Source organism: Mobula hypostoma, chromosome 17 (genome assembly GCF_963921235.1).
Source record: "Mobula hypostoma chromosome 17, sMobHyp1.1, whole genome shotgun sequence".
In the NCBI taxonomy this organism is placed as follows: Eukaryota; Metazoa; Chordata; class Chondrichthyes; order Myliobatiformes; family Myliobatidae; genus Mobula; species Mobula hypostoma.
In genome coordinates this window covers 62,336,082-62,354,207 of record NC_086113.1, presented here as the reverse complement: position 1 = coordinate 62,354,207, position 18,126 = coordinate 62,336,082, and the positions used below count along the sequence as shown (strand labels likewise).

General features: G+C 42.4%; 1 protein-coding gene across 5 annotated transcripts in view; it reads right to left on the bottom strand.

Moving 5' to 3' along the window:
* ripk1l (receptor (TNFRSF)-interacting serine-threonine kinase 1, like) overlaps window positions 1–18,126 on the bottom strand; it is a 109,460-nt gene that overhangs the window by 75,542 nt on the left and 15,792 nt on the right. Inside the window, exon 1 of one of the 5 annotated variants that reach the window (XM_063070005.1) lies at window positions 1,158–1,214. The exons of the other annotated variants lie outside the window; for them this stretch is intronic. The gene's annotated coding sequence lies outside the window, so the exon portion shown is untranslated. Of the gene's footprint in view, window positions 1–1,157; window positions 1,215–18,126 lie in introns of those variants that run through there. 5 annotated transcript variants of the gene reach the window in all.

Genomic DNA, 18,126 nt, shown 5'->3' with positions numbered 1-18,126 from the left:
AGTGTTCAAAGTGATCACAGTGTTGAAAAACTGAGTGATTAGGGGTTTCCATGATGATCAAGTGCACTTTTTGCCATTTACACCAAATCTGTCACTTCCTTCTCTATTCCCACCTTTGCTCTCCCCAATAATTATTTGGTTGTTTCTAAATGCGGTGACATTGAAATTAGGCCATGTTATAACATAGAATAAACATTTTAAAATATTTTCACAATTACTATTTAAGATCTGACACCTCAGCTAAAATAATAGAAAATATTTCAAGGCAAATATATGCATGAAGAAAATTATATTCCATGTTTTAAGCTAAGCAGTGCGATAATTACAAATCAAGTTCTTTCCAAACTCCCATTTAAACCTTATTGATGATAATTGTCATTTTCCAATATATTTATTAACTTTTCAGGATGTGCACTTTGTAGGTAAGGACCACTCTGGAATTCCCTTCTTGAACCTGATGCAGCTAGTCTGAAAACCAAAAGAACATTTCTCAATCTGTAAAATTTCCAGGACCAACAACTAAATATTGAATACTCCAGGTTTTTGCCCATGTTATTTTGGACAAAAGGCAAAGTTTTCCTTTAATCCCTTTCATCCTGACTGTTATTTGCTTACTTTCTCTCCCTTCTACTTTTCACAACCATGATTCCCTTCCCCCTTCCCACTCTCAATCCACAATAGAGACCCATATCAGAATCAGGTTTGTCATCACTCACATTTGTCATGAAATTTGTTGATTTTTGCGGCAGCAGGAAAGTACAATACATGTAATTACTACAACACCAAAAAACAGGTGAGAAATGGTAACCTAAAGCGGCAGACTGCTTCCACTCCCACCCCACGCAGAAGATTGGGTTAATTACCAATTTCATGAGCCAGAGATGATGAGTTCAGGCCTCATGTGTGGAAATTTAATCGGTGGGAGAACACAGACCCGACTGTCAGAGGTGTGTCTGTGGCCCGCGATCCCTCACACCACTAGTACTTCCTGTAGATACAAGTTTTCCCTAAACTTCTTTAAATCGCCATTTCCGCACCGGAAAAAAAGCAGCAAGCAGTGTCAGAGCAGCATAGTCGAGTCCCGTCGGCTGAAATCTCGGCATGTTCTACCACACCACCCGAAAGCTCACGACCCCCAGTCACGGCCCTGACCTTACCTGTCCCCACCAACTCGGGCTTCACTAAAGTTACTTCGAACTCGGTCTCAATTCAGCTCTCCGGAAATCGCTTAACAATTTGCCCCGCCTTCGGAAATCCCCTTATACACCAGTCCCGCCTCTCTCCGCAAACCCGCCGGTGCCTGATCCCTACCTCCCGCCTTCTCGTAAGTATGTTCTACCCGCAGTGTTAATTAATGAAATAAATAAATTGCGCGTCCAGAGGGATAATGACGCTCATTTCGGAGCTACCTAAGTTTGAAAGAGTTTAACGTCCACAGATTACTCTCAATCACTATTCCTACTTGTTCCCAGTTCATAGTAACCGGAGCGGCAAGGTTTTGAAACCACCCCTTTCCTTTTTCGTACAATTTAGTTGATCCAAAAATTCTGCAAAAATAGCAACTCAAGTAACGTGGATTCACGAAAAAAAACCAACAAATGAAATTGCAGATACTGGACTGTGAAACGCAAACAGAAAATGCTTGATAAATTCAGTTTATCCAGCAGCATCTGCAGAATGGAAAATCGTTTGGGTCCATGACTGGAAATGTTATCTGGCTTACTTTTCCACAGATACTGCTTGACTGGCCAAGGTCTTCCAGCATTTCTGATCACTGTGAAGACATGACCTCCTAGTTCATTCATGTTGATTACCCATAGAAGGTCTATACATTCCATCAGAACCCCTGACCTAAAGCTCACTAAACAGCACTGACCTCCAATCTCTTTGATCTTGTCTCTGGTTAAAGAGGAAAGAAAGATCTCTGTCAAGGCCCAAGCAATCTCTCTGTTGCATCTTTCAATAACCTGGGATAAATCCATCAGGCCCTGGGGACTTGACCATCTAAATGCTCTTCAAAAGACAATGCCATTTCCTTCCTGATATCAACATGCTCTGGAGTATCAGGATACTCCTCCCTAATCTCACTGTTCTCCATGTCTTTCTCTTTGATGAATACTGATGAGGAGTAATCTGCCATTCATTTTTCTCAACTCACTATCCCCTTTCTTTATTCTACTTTTTACTTGCCTTGCCTTCCTACTCGCTTAAAACTTGTTTAACGTGAATGGATGGAATAAGTTTTTGCTACACATATAAGGCTACCTTTATTAAAATCCAACCCAAATGCATTCATTCCAAACCCAATGTGAGCCTGACAACATACACCAGTTCTCATAACCTTACTTTACTTTATTGTCACCAAACAATTGATACTAGAGCGTACAATCATCACAGCGATATTTGATTCTGTGCTTCGTGCTCCCTGGAGCACAAATCGATAGTAGACATTAAAAATTTAAATTATAAATCATAAATAGAAAATAGAAAATGGAAAGTAAGGTAGTGCAAAAAAACCAAGAGGCAGGTCCGGATATTTGGAGGGTACGGTCCAGATCCGGGTCGGGATCCGTTCAGCAGTCTTATCACAGTCGGAAAGAAGCTGTTCCCAAATCTGGCCATACGAGTCTTCAAGCTCCTGAGCCTTCTCCCGGAGGGAAGAGGGACGAAAAGTGTGTTGGTTGGGTGGGTCGTGTCCTTGATTATCCTGGCAGCACTGCTCCGACAGCGTGCGGTGTAAAGTGAGTCCAAGGATTCTAATAAACTGATTCTAATATTGCTGTAGATAAAATACTCAAACATGATATTGCCTAGAATCCCACTCCAGACACTCAACCCAACATTGGAAAGTCTCTGTACATTTCCAAATTTTTAAACTTTGTTCCCATGCAAAATTTTACCTGTTTCTTCCTACAACCCCAAAGATTCATTAATCTTCTACTGGCTCTTCCCTCAGCACTCTTCCTATTTTGCTTTTTCTTTCCTCTGAGGCAACCTTCCACATCTTTTCTCCCCCTTTTTTAAAGCAACCTTTCACTATGTGACAATAATTTTAGAAGCACCACCCTTTCTAGGAGGCCTTGGCAAGTTGCTGCTTTCAGGAAGTGTGGCAAAGAGCTCCATGAACATGGCAGTAAGTGATTATGTTTAAAAGTAATATAGTTTAAACTTTGGTCTCTTGCATCCTTAACTGTTCAGAATTATTGATGGCACTTCACATTTATTGATGAACAGTTTTACCATGGATTATTGAATTGGTGACTGGAGGGTGTACTTAAATAGGGAACAAAGCCTCTACATGCAGGAAGGTTAACTCTAATCCACTCAATTCCAGATTTTACTGAAATCAGATACAGTTGAGCAGGAAACCTTTTCGGCCTGAAACGTCGACTGCACTTTTTTCCATAGATGCTATCTGGCCTGCTGAGTTCTTCCAGCATTTTGTGTGTGTTGGTCTCCACCTTTGACTTGGTTTTACTCTGGAAAGCAAGTCCTGAGTTTTAGGAAGGTACATGTAGTGTGTAGAGAAGAGTAGGAATACTTTCATCAGACCTCAACCACAGAGGCCAGTGATCAGACCTCATTTTCTTACAACATAGATGGATGCCCTCTACAACCCATTGTCTGTGACAACTGTCAGAGTAATCCCATTTCCTTGTTCTATCTGCTATTCTCACAGTAGTTTATTAAATGCCCACACTACACCCCTCCCTCCACCTCTTCCTCCTTCGCTTATTCCACCACCCATTATCATCTTCAATCTCACAAACTTCAGAAGGAGGTTCTCACCTGCTTCAAAACAGCATCAATCATACTGATGGCCAAGAGCAGGATGAGGTACTTCAACAACTACCACCCAGTAGCACTCACACCTAATGTGATGAAGTGCTTTGAGAGGTTGGTCATGGCTAAATTTAACTCCTGCTTAAGTACTTGGACCCACTGCAAATTGCCTACCACCACAATAAGCCTACAGTAGATGCAACCTTGCTGGTTCATCACTCGGACCAATGGGAAAACAGCAATACCTACATCAGCTTGCTGCTTATTAATTACAACTCAGTGTTCAACATAGCAGATATCCCACCTCTCCCGGGAGTTCCAGGAGTCTCCCGCATATCGATAGCGGCTCCCTGATGCCCACAAATTATAAACAATATCCCAGAAGTCGATTTTTTAGAGAGGGAGAGGGGAAAAAAGAAAGAAAGAAAATTAATGAATCCTGCTTGATCTCTCTTTGTGCTAAGTAGACCTGTCAGTTTTCTCTGTGGGCGCGCTTCACAGTCGACCTCTCTCTCTCTTCCATATTCCATCAGTTCAGTTACCGCCATCTGTAATGACGCTGAAATCATCTGGACAACTGTCGGTGATGAAGTACAAAAGCCTGGCGAAGAAATTCCCAAGGCTGGCGGTGACAACCTGACTACACGAGGCTGTCCTATATGGGCTGGGCGCGTTGGCGTCTTAAAGGGGATTAGAGCGGGGTTTAAATTGGAGTGAAATTCCAAAATCATCTGCTAAGACACCTTTAAAAATGCACTCGCAGTAAGAAAATTCTTCGGGGTTTATTTCCTGAAACACCTCCACTTACAGGTACAACGAAGCCCCCGATGGGCTGGGTCTAAGCGCAGCCGTTTTCAGAAAAAAAAAATGATTTTAATAAATACCCGGCCCCCACCGAGGTCTCGTCATTAAGACAGCGAACTGTTTACCTGTGCTGCGCACTTTATATGCTTTTTGAATTACACTTTATTAAATAATATGGTAATAGATTGCTTTATGTGGTGTGCATGATATATGGATTGTGGCTACACCATGGTCCAGACAGAGGTTGTTTCGTTTGTGGACAATCAGCCAGATGACAATAAACTTGAACTTGAAGATACAGAACTTCTAAATCACTCATTTAAAATCCCCCATTTTGATGTAAAAAAGTAAGTTCTGATCCCGACTATTGCAGGCTGTGTGTGTGTGTGTGTGAGAGAGAGAGAGACTATGGATGTATATGCGGGCGGACGTTGTCCAAATGGATGTTAAGCAGTGCACACCTGTAATAAGGATACACCTTATGATTTTATTTCTTTTAGGGACCATAACATATTAGGGAGGCTGAGCGCAGGGAAGGCTACACAAGTATTTCACAGTTCTTTTCAGCAGAAAACCAAAGTCTGACAGAGAAGGTCACTAGAGCTGAGTTGTACTTTACATCTTTCATCGTTGAGCATAATCTGCCACTCCAGGTGTGTAAGCGCACAGGCAAGCTATTCAGGAAAATGTTTCCTGATTCAGAAATAGCAAAAAACTATGCCTGCTCATCAACCAAGACAGCAGCTATTGTGAACATGGCACATTAAGACAGAATTCAGAAGTAAGCTATCTCACAAAACACTTGTGAATCTGATGTCTTGCAAAATTAACAAATTCATTGACACAGACTGCTATGAGGTTGAGACCTCCCTGAAATGAGCTTTTGCAGGGTGGGATGTCTGACATAGTCATCCTCTCAATACTAATTTACAAGCTTCAAAACTTGGACTTCAGACACTCTCTCTACAGCTAGACCCTGACTTGCTCATAGGGAAACCATAGTCAGTGTGGATTGGAAATACCATCTCCTCACCGACAATCAGCAAAGGTGCGCCTCAAGAATGCGTGCTTAGCCCACTGCTCTACTATCTCTCTACTCATGACTATGGCTAGGAGCAGCTCAAACACCATCTATAAATTCACGAATGACAATCGCCATTGGCAGAATCTCAAATGGTGATGAGGAACGTCTAGACAGATCGGCTGGTTTAGCGGTATCGCAACAACAACAATGAAGTCAGCGTCAACAGGACCAAGAAATTGATTGTGGACTTCAGGCAAGGAAGTTGGGAGAATGGACAGCAGCAGTCATTGAGGGAGCAGCTTCATTTTCCTGGGCATCAACGTGTCAGGAGATCTATCATAGGCCCAAAATAGTAATGCAGTTACAAAGGAGGCATGATAGTGGCTATGTCTTCAAAGACTAGCAAATTTCAACAGATCTCTGCCCACCAATAACACTGTAAAAACATGGTCTGATAATTGCCACAGAGATGTTGAGACTGCTATGATAGTATTGACTGGAACATTTTTAAGACCAGTTCCAACAGCATTGACAAATATACTGATACAGTTACCTCCTATATCAGCTTTTGTGAAGATAAATGATCACTACTGAAACAATTATCAGCTTCAGTAATAATGAACCCTGCTTCAACACAGAGCTTAGCTGTGTCTAGAGAAGGAGGTAGCCTGTAAGAGTGGAGATAAAGAGGAGTTCAAAAAGGCCAAGTATAAGCTGAGGATGGCAAACAGAGCTGCTAAATACCAATATTCAGTCAAACTGGAAAACCAGTTACCTGCATGTAACAGTTCGTCAGTCTGGAAATGCTAGACCATTATCAACAACAACAGAAGGCACCACCCCTATCCTGCTTACTGATGACACCCATCTCCCAAAATGGTTAAATGAGTCTATTGCAAATTTGACTCTTAGATCACACTTCAAAGACTGAAGGTGCTCATTCAGCCACATCACCAATGCCCTACATCCTTTCACAAACAAGAGAAAATCTGCAGATGCTGGAAATCGAAGCAACACACACAAAATGCTGGAGGAACTCAGCAGACCAGGCAGCATCTATGCAAAAAAAGTACAGTCAATGTTTTGGGCGGAAAGAAACTGTCCTGCCAAAGTGTTTTGGCTCGAAACGTCAACTGTACTTTTTTCCATAGATGCTGCCTGGCCTGCTGAGTTCCTCCGGCATTTTGTGTGTGCTCCCACACTCATTGTTGTCAATGAAGAGGTGAGGAAGCTGTTCAGGAAGCAAAATATCAGGAAGGCTGCTGGCCTTGACTGTCTCCCCTGCCATCCTCAAACTATGCTAACAGCTGCCTATAGTCTTCACAGAAATTTTTAATCAGTTTCTTAAAATTATATATATTGCTCCAGCATGTTTCAAGAAATCTGTTATTATTCCCCCCCAAAAAAATCAAAGATCATTGGTCTCAATGACAACATGCCAGTTGCACTCAAATCAGTCATAATGTAGGCTTTCGAAAGGCTGGTCACGTCATTTCTCAAATCCGTAACTCAGAAATGTCTAAATACTTTATACTTTATTGTCACCAAACAATTGGTACTAGAACGTACAATCATCACGGTGATATTTGATTCTGCCCTTCCCACTCCCTGGATTACAAATATTAAATATTTAAAAATATTTAAAATGGTAAAAATTAGTAAATATTAAAAATTTAAATTATAAATCATAAATAGAAAATAGAAAAATGGAAAGGAAGGTAGTGCAAAAAAACCGAGAGGCAGGTCCGGATGTTTGGAGGGTATGGCCCAGATCCAGGTCAGGATCCGTTCAGCAGTTTTATCACAGTTGGAAAGAAGCTGTTCCCAAATCTGGCCATACGAGTCTTCAAGCTCCTGAGCCTTCTCCAGATCCACTGCAGTTCAGCTATAGAGCTGGCAGTGTATCAGAATCAGGTTTATCATCACTGGCATGTGTCATGAAATTTATTAACTTAGCAGCAGCACTACTACAATGCAATGCATGATAATATCGAAGGGAAAAAATAAAACATTTAAATCAATTACAATAAATTATACATGTATATTAAACAGTTAGATTAAAAACAGTGCAAATCAGAAATAATACATAAAAAAGTGAGGTTTCATGGGTTCAATGTCCATTTAGAAATCAGATGGCAGAGGGGAAGAAGCTGTTCCTTAACAGCTGGGTGTGTGCCTTTAGGCTTCTGTACCTTCTTCCTGATGGTAACAATGAGAAGAGGGCATGTCCTGGGTGATGGGGGTCCTTAATAATGGACAACACTTTTCTGAGACACCCTCCTTGAAGATGTCTTGGGATACTAGGGAGGCCAGTACCCAAGATGGAGCTGACTAATTTTACAACTTTCTGTAGCTTCTTTGTGTCCTGTGCAGTAGCTCAACACCAATCCCCCCCCCCCCCCCACATACACCAGACAGTGATGCAACATTCTGGACTTCACACCACAGCACCCTGACTCCTTGGTACATATGTTAGGATTCTCAGTCAATTTCAGTTCGATCTTCATTACCAACACCCCTCACCTTCTGCAAGAGAAACTTACCAAACTTAATGTACCAGTCTCATCTGCAGGTGGATCAGAAACTTCCTCTCTGACAGGAAGCAGTATGTGAGACCAGGCAAAGCACAACTCCACATCCCACTCACTTAGCACTGGTACTCCACAGGGTGTCTTCATTCCCCTCTCATATTTTCTCTATACACCAATGACTGTGTTTCCAGTAATCCATCAAATAAACTGGTAAAGTTTGCAGAAGACACCAATATCATAGGATTAATCACCAGATGTGACAAATCCAGGTACCACCAGGAAGTCCTTGTGCAATCACAACTTGGAGATGAATGCTATCATCTTGGAAACGCATATCAACTTTAGAAAAAATTTGTTTCCTTCCCACCCACTCATCATCAATGACTCTATAGTAGCACCATTTCAACATTGTTTTCTGCACATCATTATTTTGCAGGACCTCACATGGGGAAAACCATATCTTCTCTATTAACAAAAAAGGCTCAGCAGAGGATGTACTTGTGTGGCAGTTGGTAAAATTCTATCTACCCTACAACGTACTGGTGCAATTCTGCACTGTCATCATAGAGTCTCTTTAGTGCAGTATCCTCTCACAAAAGCTACAGCGGCCTGTTAGGGCAGGAGAAGAGGTCATTGGCTGCAGTCTACCTTCACTGCAAGACTTGTGTCCAGGACAAAGAAGCTGGCAAGAAAAACTACTATGGACACCACCCACCCAGCAAGCAGCCTTTTACAACAGCTCCCTTCTGGAAAGCGCTATAAGGCTATTAAATCCAGATATTGGATGTTTTGAGAGGAGGGGATTTCAGTCTGGTCCATTGCCAAAAGGCAGCAGCAGGTTGCTACAGCGATAAAGAGATTTGACCACAGCCAATCGGCATTTGGGTTGATTAGCAAGAGCAAATTAAAGGAAGGCAGTGGCAAGTGCAGCAGACATTGTCTGAGTGGACGTAATCAGAATGGTGATCTTGAGGCTTTAGCTCTTTGAGGCTTCAGCGAAGAGAAAGCAAAGAAAATCTCAAGTTTTTTTTCTCTTCTCTTCTTTATATCTGCTCAGCTAGAACAGCACAGATGCCAGGCAGGATAGTTGAGTGCTCCTCTCGTGGGATGTGGGAAGGCGGGGAGACCTCCAGTGTCCCTGATGAATGCATCCAGCTGCAGCTCCTACAATCCACGTTAAGGAGTTGGAGCTGGATGAACTCCAGATCATTTGGGAGGCTGAGGGGGTAGTAGATGGGACATATAGACAGGTAGTTACATCCAAGGTGCAGGACACAGGAAACTGGGTGACAGGAGGGGGAAGGGGGTTAAGGAGTCAGTGCAGAGTACCCCTGTGGCCATCGCTCTCAACAACAGATATACCACTTTGGATACTGTCAGGAGGGGGCGACCCAAGAGAGGAAAGTCACGGTGATCGGTTCTCTGGCACTATCTCTGTGACTCAGAAGGGAAGGGGGGAAATGAGGCACGCAATGGTGATAGGGGATTTGTTAGTTAGGGGAACAAACAGGAGGCTCTGTGGGTGAGAATGAGATTCCTGGATGGTATGTTGCCTCCCGGGTACCAGGGTCTGGGATACCTCAGATTGAGTCCCCAACATTCTTAAGTAGGAAGATGAAGAGCCAGAAGTCATGGTCCATGTAGGTACCAATTACATGGGTAGGACAAGGGATGAGATTCTGCAAAGGGAGTTAGGTGCTAAGTTAAAAGGCAGGACCTCCAGCAGTGTGATCTCAGGACTGCTACCCATGCTGCCTGCTAGTGAGGCTAGAACTAGGAAGATTATACAGTTTAATCCATGGCTAAGGAGTTGGTGTAAGAGGGAGGACACAAGATTTTTGGATAATTGGGCTGTCTTCCAGGGAAGGTGGGACCTGTCCAGAAGGGATGGTTTGCACCTGAACTGGAGGGGGACTAATATCCTAGTGGGAAGGTTTGCTAATGCTGCACAGTGGAGCTTAAACTAGAGTTGCAGGGGGATGGGAACCAGAGTGCCAGAACACTTAGTGGCAAGGTTGTGGAGGCAGAAGTTAGTAGAGCCTCAGGCAAAGTTTGGAATCAAAAGTTTGAGCATAGTGTGACTAGTGTCCTGAGCTATATATATTTTGTTACATGCTCAAGGAGATCTGTTTTTTTTGAGAATGCTGTAATGGTCTTTTGGAGGTCACCTGATGTGATTTTCCCGCCGTTGAGGTCACGTGATAACATGTGCCCCCCCCCCGTGACTATATAAGGGTTGACTCAGGTGACGCAGTAGGGTTGTGGCGGTAATGCACCATTAAGCTGGATGCCAACCGCCGTAAAACAAGATACAGACAGACAGACGCAGTAGAGTTTTTGAGTTTGTAGATTTCCAGGTAGAACGTGTTGTGCCTCCGTTCCTGTTGTGGGTTTGTTTTTGTGACACAGTTTCATTTTTAAAATGGAAGATGCGTTCTCTTACAATATTTGTATTATTGAACTGGAAATTTGTGGCTGGAAGTGCCAATTTACTCAATTCCGACAGTTTTGAAGGGAGAGTGAAGAATTCATCGAAGTGAAGGATCGAGAGAAGTTGGCATCGTTTGGCAGTTTAATGAAGGATCGACCTTATTGAGTCTTCGTTGGAGAGAACCTGCATTGAGATAACTCTTGTAAAAGCGCAATGAGTTCATGCAAAAAGGCTCTCTCTCTCTAAAAGGAATTTAAGTCAGTCGATTTAAACTGTTTATTTTCGGCATCGGGAATCCTGTGGACAGAACCGGCAGTAAAGGTGCGTCGGTGAAGAAATCGTTCTCCAGAGAAGTCTCTCCCAATTGAATGTGTGAAACTGTTGGACTTTTGAAGTTATCGCTTTAAGAACTATATCTGACTGTATCACTTTAAGAACTGTTTTCGCATTAACGCTTTAAGAACCAGAGCCGAGTGGAGTTGATGAACAGCTGTGTACCTGTTTAACCTCCGGTTGAAGTTTTACTTTGCTTTTTCTCCCTTATCGCTTATATGTATTTAATAAATGTTCGGTTGTTTTTATAAATCCAGTCTCGATTAATATTCATTGTTGCCGGTTATTTAACATAATTTTGTGGGGGCTCGGCCGTGATATGTTCCGATTTTGAGTTTAAGTGCTGGTAATTGCCATTTTGATTTGGTAAAAGGGAATACCCAATTTTTTTTGGTTTGATTGGTGTGTGTGTGTTGTATTCGGCAACAATGGATATTGACAAGTTTTTGAAGACGCCTGACTCGGGATTTTTAGAGAATGCGAGAAAACTTGTGGTATTGGAGATTGCTAAGAAGTTGGATATTAAAGGAATTACGAAAAATTGTACCAAGGCTTTCATACAAAGAAAAATTGCTGAACATTATATTAATTTGGAATATTTTGAGGAGGAGGTGTTAAGATAAGTTTCCAATGAGTAATCTGGAAATGCAGTTGCATCTTGAACAGTTAAAGTTTGAAAGATTTAAAGTGGAAATGAGAGAAAGAGAAGCTGAAAGCCAGAGGAAATTTGAGCTAGAGATGGAGAAAATAAGGTCTGGGAATCAGTCTTCTGGTTCTACAAAACAATTTATTGCTAGTCGTGAGGTTGTTTTGGCTCCTCCATTTAATGAAACTGATGTGGATGCGTATTTTCAGCATTTTGAAACGGTTGCTCTGAGTTTACAGTGGCCAAAGGACCAATGGCCAGTGATGTTACAAAGTGTAATTAAAGGCAAGGCACAACAAGTTTGTACAGCTTTAAATGCTGAGCAAGTAATGGATTATGTTATTGTTAAAGAGAATATATTAAAAGCATACGAGATGGTTCCGGAAGCGTATAGAGAAAAATTTATAAGTTTAAAGAAATCGGTGGAAAAAACTTACGTGGAATTAGCCTATGAGAAATCTGTGTGTTTTGAGAGCATGGGTTTCCTCTAAAAATGTGAATGGGGAGTAAAATAAATTGAAAGAGCTGATTTTGCAGGAGGAATTTAAAAGAAGCATTCCTGTTGAAGTAAGAACATACTTAAATGAACGGGACACTGCTACATTGCAGGAGATTGCTAAATTGGCTGATGAGTATGTTTAAATTCGCAAGAATAAATTTTCTCCAGGTAAATTTTTTACAAGGAGAACTAGCACAGAGAGTCAAGGTAAATCAGACATTAAATTTGAAGTTAGTGAGAAAAGTAAGGATGAAGGGAGACTTGTGAAGTAAAGACATTTTGGTATTATTTGTAATTATTGTAAGAAACCTGGACATGTAGTGGCTAACTGCTTCCGACTGAAACGGAAAGAGAAAGAAGTGGCCCCAGATGCTTGTGTGCAGCATATTGGAAAACCTGTAAAACCATAGGGTTTAGAAAATATTACTGAAGATGTGTCAGTCTGACCAAGTTAAGAAGGGACATGAGGCTTTTTATAACAGAAGGATTTGTATCCTTGAAAGAAGGATCCAATGCAGTACAGATAAGGATACTTAGAGATACTGGAGCTTCACAATCACTAATATTAGATAGTGTGTTAAGGTTTAATGATGAGTCTGACACTGGTGAGGTAAATTATATAAGAGGAGTAGGGAGTGCCCTTATGCCAGTACATTTACATAGAGTAAATTTAAGGTCAGGATTAGTTACAGGGGTTGTTAAAGTAGGACTACAATCCAGCTTACCTGTGAATGATGTTTCTCTTTTGTTAGGGAATGATTTAGCAGGTGGACAAGTTTTTCCTGAAGTGCATTTGACAATAAATTCAAATTCTGAGGAACCACAGAGGGATTCGAAAACAGATTCTTCCCATGTTGTAACAAGAGCTATGGCTAAAAAGATTGATGTAAAGGATGAGGTTGTTACCCATGACAGTTCAAATCAAGATTTGAATTTTGAGGATGTATCAGAAACTTTCTTACCTACCTTACTTGATCAGGATTTTGGTGGTAAGTCTGATCAGGAAGATTTCTCTTTATCTCGGAAGGAGATGATAGCAGAACAGGGTAGGGATCCTGAGATAGTTAAATTAAAAGAACAAGCTCTTCCAGGTAGTGAAATTAGAAAAGTACCAGTTGGATATTATTTTGAAAAGGGGGTATTAATGAGAAAGTGGAGATCGCCTACAATTCCCACTAGTGAGGAACGGGAAGTTAATCATCAGGTGGTTGTTCCTAAAATTTACCGAAATAAGATTTTGACTATGGCTCATAGTATTCCTTTGGGTGGTCATTTAGGGGTAAAGAAAACTATGAACAAAGTTTCTAAACATTTTTATTGGCCTGGTTTAAGACGAGATGTGGCGACATTTTGTAGAATGTGTCATACATGTCAAATTGTTGGTAAACCTAATCAGGTTACTCCAGTGGCTCCACTGCAGCCAATTCCTGTATTTGGTGAGCCGTTTTCGAAAATCATTGTAGACTGTGTGGGTCCTTTGCCAAAAACTAAAACTGGACATCAATATTTATTAACTATTATGTGCACAGCATCTAGGTTTCCAGAGGCAATACCTCTTAGGAATATAACAGCCAAAACTGTGACAAAAGCTCTTATAAAATTCTTCACTTATTTTGTGTTGCCTAAGGAAATAGAATCAGATCAAGGAAGTAATTTTATGTCTGGGTTGTTTCAGCAGATAGTTTATAAACTGGGAGCAAAGCAGATTATTTCCTCAGCCTATCATCCAGAATCACAAGGAGCCTTGGAGAGATTTCATTGTACACTAAAAACTATGATTAGGACATTTTGTGTAGAAAATGAAAAGGATTGGGATGAAGGTATACATTTACTACTTTTTGCAGTCAGGGAGGCAGTATAGGAATCATTAGATTTTAGTCCTTTTGAACTTGTGTTTGGACATAGAGTTTGAGGACCTTTGGCTTTGTTGAAGGAACAGTGGATTAGTAAAGACGTACACACTAGTTTGTTAGATTATGTTTTGAAATTTAAAGACAGATTGTACAAAGCTTGCAGTTTGGCCAAGGAAAATTTAAAGTTGGCTCAAGAGAAGATGAAGAAAGGAAGCTAGGATGAGGTCATTTAACCCTGGAGATAAGGTGTTGGTTCTTTTCCCAGTGCAAACAAACCCATTATAAGCCAAGTTCCATGGTCCTTATGAGATTAAAGCTAAAATAAATGAGGTGGATTATGTGGTTAAAAACCCCGGATAGGAGAAAGACAACACAGTTGTGTCATATAAATATGATAAAACCGTATTATATGAGAGAGGTTGCTACTGTGACTGTTAAGGAGAAGGGTTAAGGAAATTAAACTCCAATTTAATAATCCAGTTTAATGTTACAGGAGTACAATATTTTAATCACTCATATCAAGGGTAAAGACAATGTGATTGCTGACTGTTTGTCTAGATGTTAAATGTACAATGAAATTTGTTTTTTTTTGAAGTAATATTTTGTAACACTCCTACTGCACATTTGTTTGTAAAGGGCTGAAAGATAAGATTGTATATCAAAGTTGCTGGTGAACGCAGCAGGCCAAGCAGCATCTGTAGGAAGAGGTGCAGTCGATGTTTCAGGCCGAGACCCTTCGTCAGGACTAACTGAAGGAAGAGTGAGTAAGGGATTTGAAAGTTGGAGGGGGAGGGGGAGATCCAAAATGATAGGAGAAGACAGGAGGGGGAGGGATAGAGCCGAGAGCTGGACAGGTGATAGGCAAAAGGGGATACGAGAGGATCATGGGACAGGAGGTCCGGGAAGAAAGACAGGGCGGGGGGGGACCCCAGAGGATGGGCAAGAGGCATATTCAGAGGGACAGAGGGAGAAAAAGGAGAGCGAGAGAAAGAATGTGTGCATAAAAATAAGTAACAGATGGGGTACGAGGGGGAGGTGGGGCCTAGCGGAAGTTAGAGAAGTCGATGTTCATGCCATCAGGTTGGAGGCTACCCAGACGGAATATAAGATGTTGTTCCTCCAACCTGAGTGTGGCTTCATCTTTACAGTAGAGGAGGCCGTGAATAGACATGTCAGAATGGGAATGGGATGTGGAATTAGAATGTGTGGCCACTGGGAGATCCTGCTTTCTCTGGCAGACAGAGCGTAGATGTTCAGCAAAACGGTCGCCCAGTCTGCGTTGGGTCTCGTCAATATATAAAAGGCCACATCGGGAGCACCGGACGCAGTAGATCACCCCAGTCGACTCACAGGTGAAGTGTTGCCTCACCTGGAAGGACTGTTTGGGGCCCTGAATGGTGGTAAGGGAGGAAGTGTAAGGGCATGTGTAGCACTTGCTCCGCTTACACGGATAAGTGCCAGGAGGGAGATCAGTGGGGAGGGATTAATATTCATTGTTGCCGGTTATTTAACAATTCCAATGCAAGAAGTATTGTAGGAAAGGGGGATAATAGTGCTGAAGATGAGGTAGCTGGTTTGCCTCAAACAGAGGCAATGTGTAGTGAGGAGGGGCTGTTGCTAGGTAGTAACAGAGGACAACAAAACGGCGGAAAACTAAGTAAAACTAAGTCTTCACTGTGGAAGACACTAGCAGTATGATGGAAGTTTCAAGTGTCAGGGCATATGAAATGTGTAAAGTTACCATTACTAGAGAGAAAGTTCTTGGGAAACTGAAAGGTAGATAAGTCACCTGGAGCAGATGTTGTACACTCCAGGGTTGTGAAAGAGGTGGCTATTAGTGATTTTTTTTTTGGGTAGATGATTTGTTTACACTTAATGACTCTGGCCACGAATAAAGAAGCTGCTTTGTATCTACCAGTGACTCTGTCTCTCCGGTAATTTCATCCATGCTACACCATTTGGTGTCAGGAGTGGGATACTTTCGTGACTTGTCGTGTGGCCAGTGTTCCTAGCAGTCTTAAGTTGGTGAGTATTTTTCTAAAATAACACTCACACTTGGATCTGTTCAGTCGGTGGACACACGGGAACATGAGGTATCACGAACGTGGAGAGCTGAACTGGTAGATATAAAAGTAGTGTGTGCATGTGTGTTTATGTAAGTGAGGAATCTTTGCATGTTAACTTGGACCACCAATTGCGAAAGGTGGTAACCAACGGTACGGTTCTAGACGCCAGAGTAGGGGCGTGTATACTCGTTCAGGAAGCTGCATTTTAGTGTATGCGTTTGCAAGTGTGATGCAAGGGAATATAGCGGGCATCATAAGTTCGGGTACTCAAAAGTGGCAGACTGTGGAATACAGTCCGCGGCTTTAAGTATGTACTGTTTAACTGCTACCCATCTATGATATTTTGCGTAGTGTGGGGATATCTCAGGGAGAGGTTTTACCCAGAGAGATCAACCAGAATGGCACCTATTGAGGTCAGGCAATGTCAGGTTGAGAACCCTGATGATCTGAACCAGACCTTGACCTTGATTACAACTATTCATAAGCCCTTCACCCCCAGGGAGAAACAGAGCATTTTGTCTGAGTTGCCCTCACTTAAAGTCGCCTGTGGGAATTCAGAATTCTGGCGTAAACTCGAGGGAATGGTTGAAATTCACCAGATGCAACCTAAAGATATATACGTGTTAGTGAAGCGAAGTGCCCGAGGAATATGTGGGACAGGATGGCCCAGGGGGTGCAGGATGGTACATGGGCAACTACCGGGAGTGCCAGTAATGAAGAAAGATATCGCTCTTTTAAAGGGGAAGTGAGGCAGCGTCTGGGGGGAGGCGAGAGTAGCTGGGGACCGATAATGGCAGTGATTCAAAAAGCTGACGAGACAACCATTATGCAGAACGTAAATACCAAGTGTATGAGGAGTATTCCGGGTTGGATGATCCAGGGAGGGATGACCAAGTCTCCCTAAAAATGCTGAAGGGATGCCTAAGCTCAGCCCACCAGGACATTTTAGATTTAGGCATAGCAGTAGGGTCCACCTACTCTGCGATAGTTTTGTGGGCCAGTGAGACAGACCAAAGAAAAGGCAAGAGAAATCATAAAGTGGGTAGAGTGGAGGCAGCTGCTGTGATGTCCCGGAGAGTTTGTTTTGCTTTCCAGCAGCCGGGGCACTTAGCAAAGGACTGCCGTACCAGGTATAAGACAATGAAGGAGTTGATATGCTACAGCTGTGGCCTATCAGGACATGGCTGGAGACAGTGCCCAAAAAGGAGGGGGAAAACCCAGGCAAAGGTCACAGCAGACACCCAGTCACTCACCCCATCAGCAGCCAGTCTGACTATCAATCAGACTAGAGTTAGTAATGGCGCCTCTTAGGGTAGAAAAGGATGTGGCAGCAGGCTCCACTGCCAGTGCTGGTGACTCACGGATGTTCACAACGGCATTGTTAGGGGGACGGCAATGCAATATGTTAGTGGACAAAGGGGCATCGGTATCAATAACAGACTTACCCTTACCAGCAACTGGACAGGCCAGTTATATCAGGGGTATAGGAGGGAAAACAGTAAAAGCAGAAAGAAGCGAGAAGCAAATACTAGAAATCCGGGGAGTGCAGCTTCCAGTGTATTTCTGGGTATGTCCAAATAATGAGGGCACGATCCTTGGAATAGACATCTGAAGGGAAGCAGGAGCTGTTATAGATTCGGGAAAAAGAGAAATAATATGGATGAGTCAGGGGCAGCGAACGCATACAACCAACAGAATACACAAGCAAGATGGTGAGCAGGTAAAGATAGACCCAGTTAAAATAGAGGAGGGTCTGTATAAACCCCCTAAACAGGACCCTATACCAACTGACATACTGACCACTGTTCCGGGTATAGCGAAGGAACAAAAACACCAGGGGATATTCAGAGAGATTGCGACCACTCCAGAACATAAAGTTTTCCCATTTCCTCCAAGGGCAGATGCTGCTGTGAATAAGGCAGCAGAGGAACAAGAGGCAATTGAAATTGCAAGTGTGCAGGAGGAAACGACAGAAGCCAGCTTAGTAAAATTATAAGAAGAGGTAGAGGCAGAAGAGAAGGAAAAATGGAGGAGAAAAGGAGCAAAGGAGGGATCAGATGGGTGCTGGACACACGGGGAGGAAAGAGTTGCGGTGGCCCCACCCTGTATTAGACAGCTCCTACTAAAGTTATATCATGGGGCGATGCATCATGGAA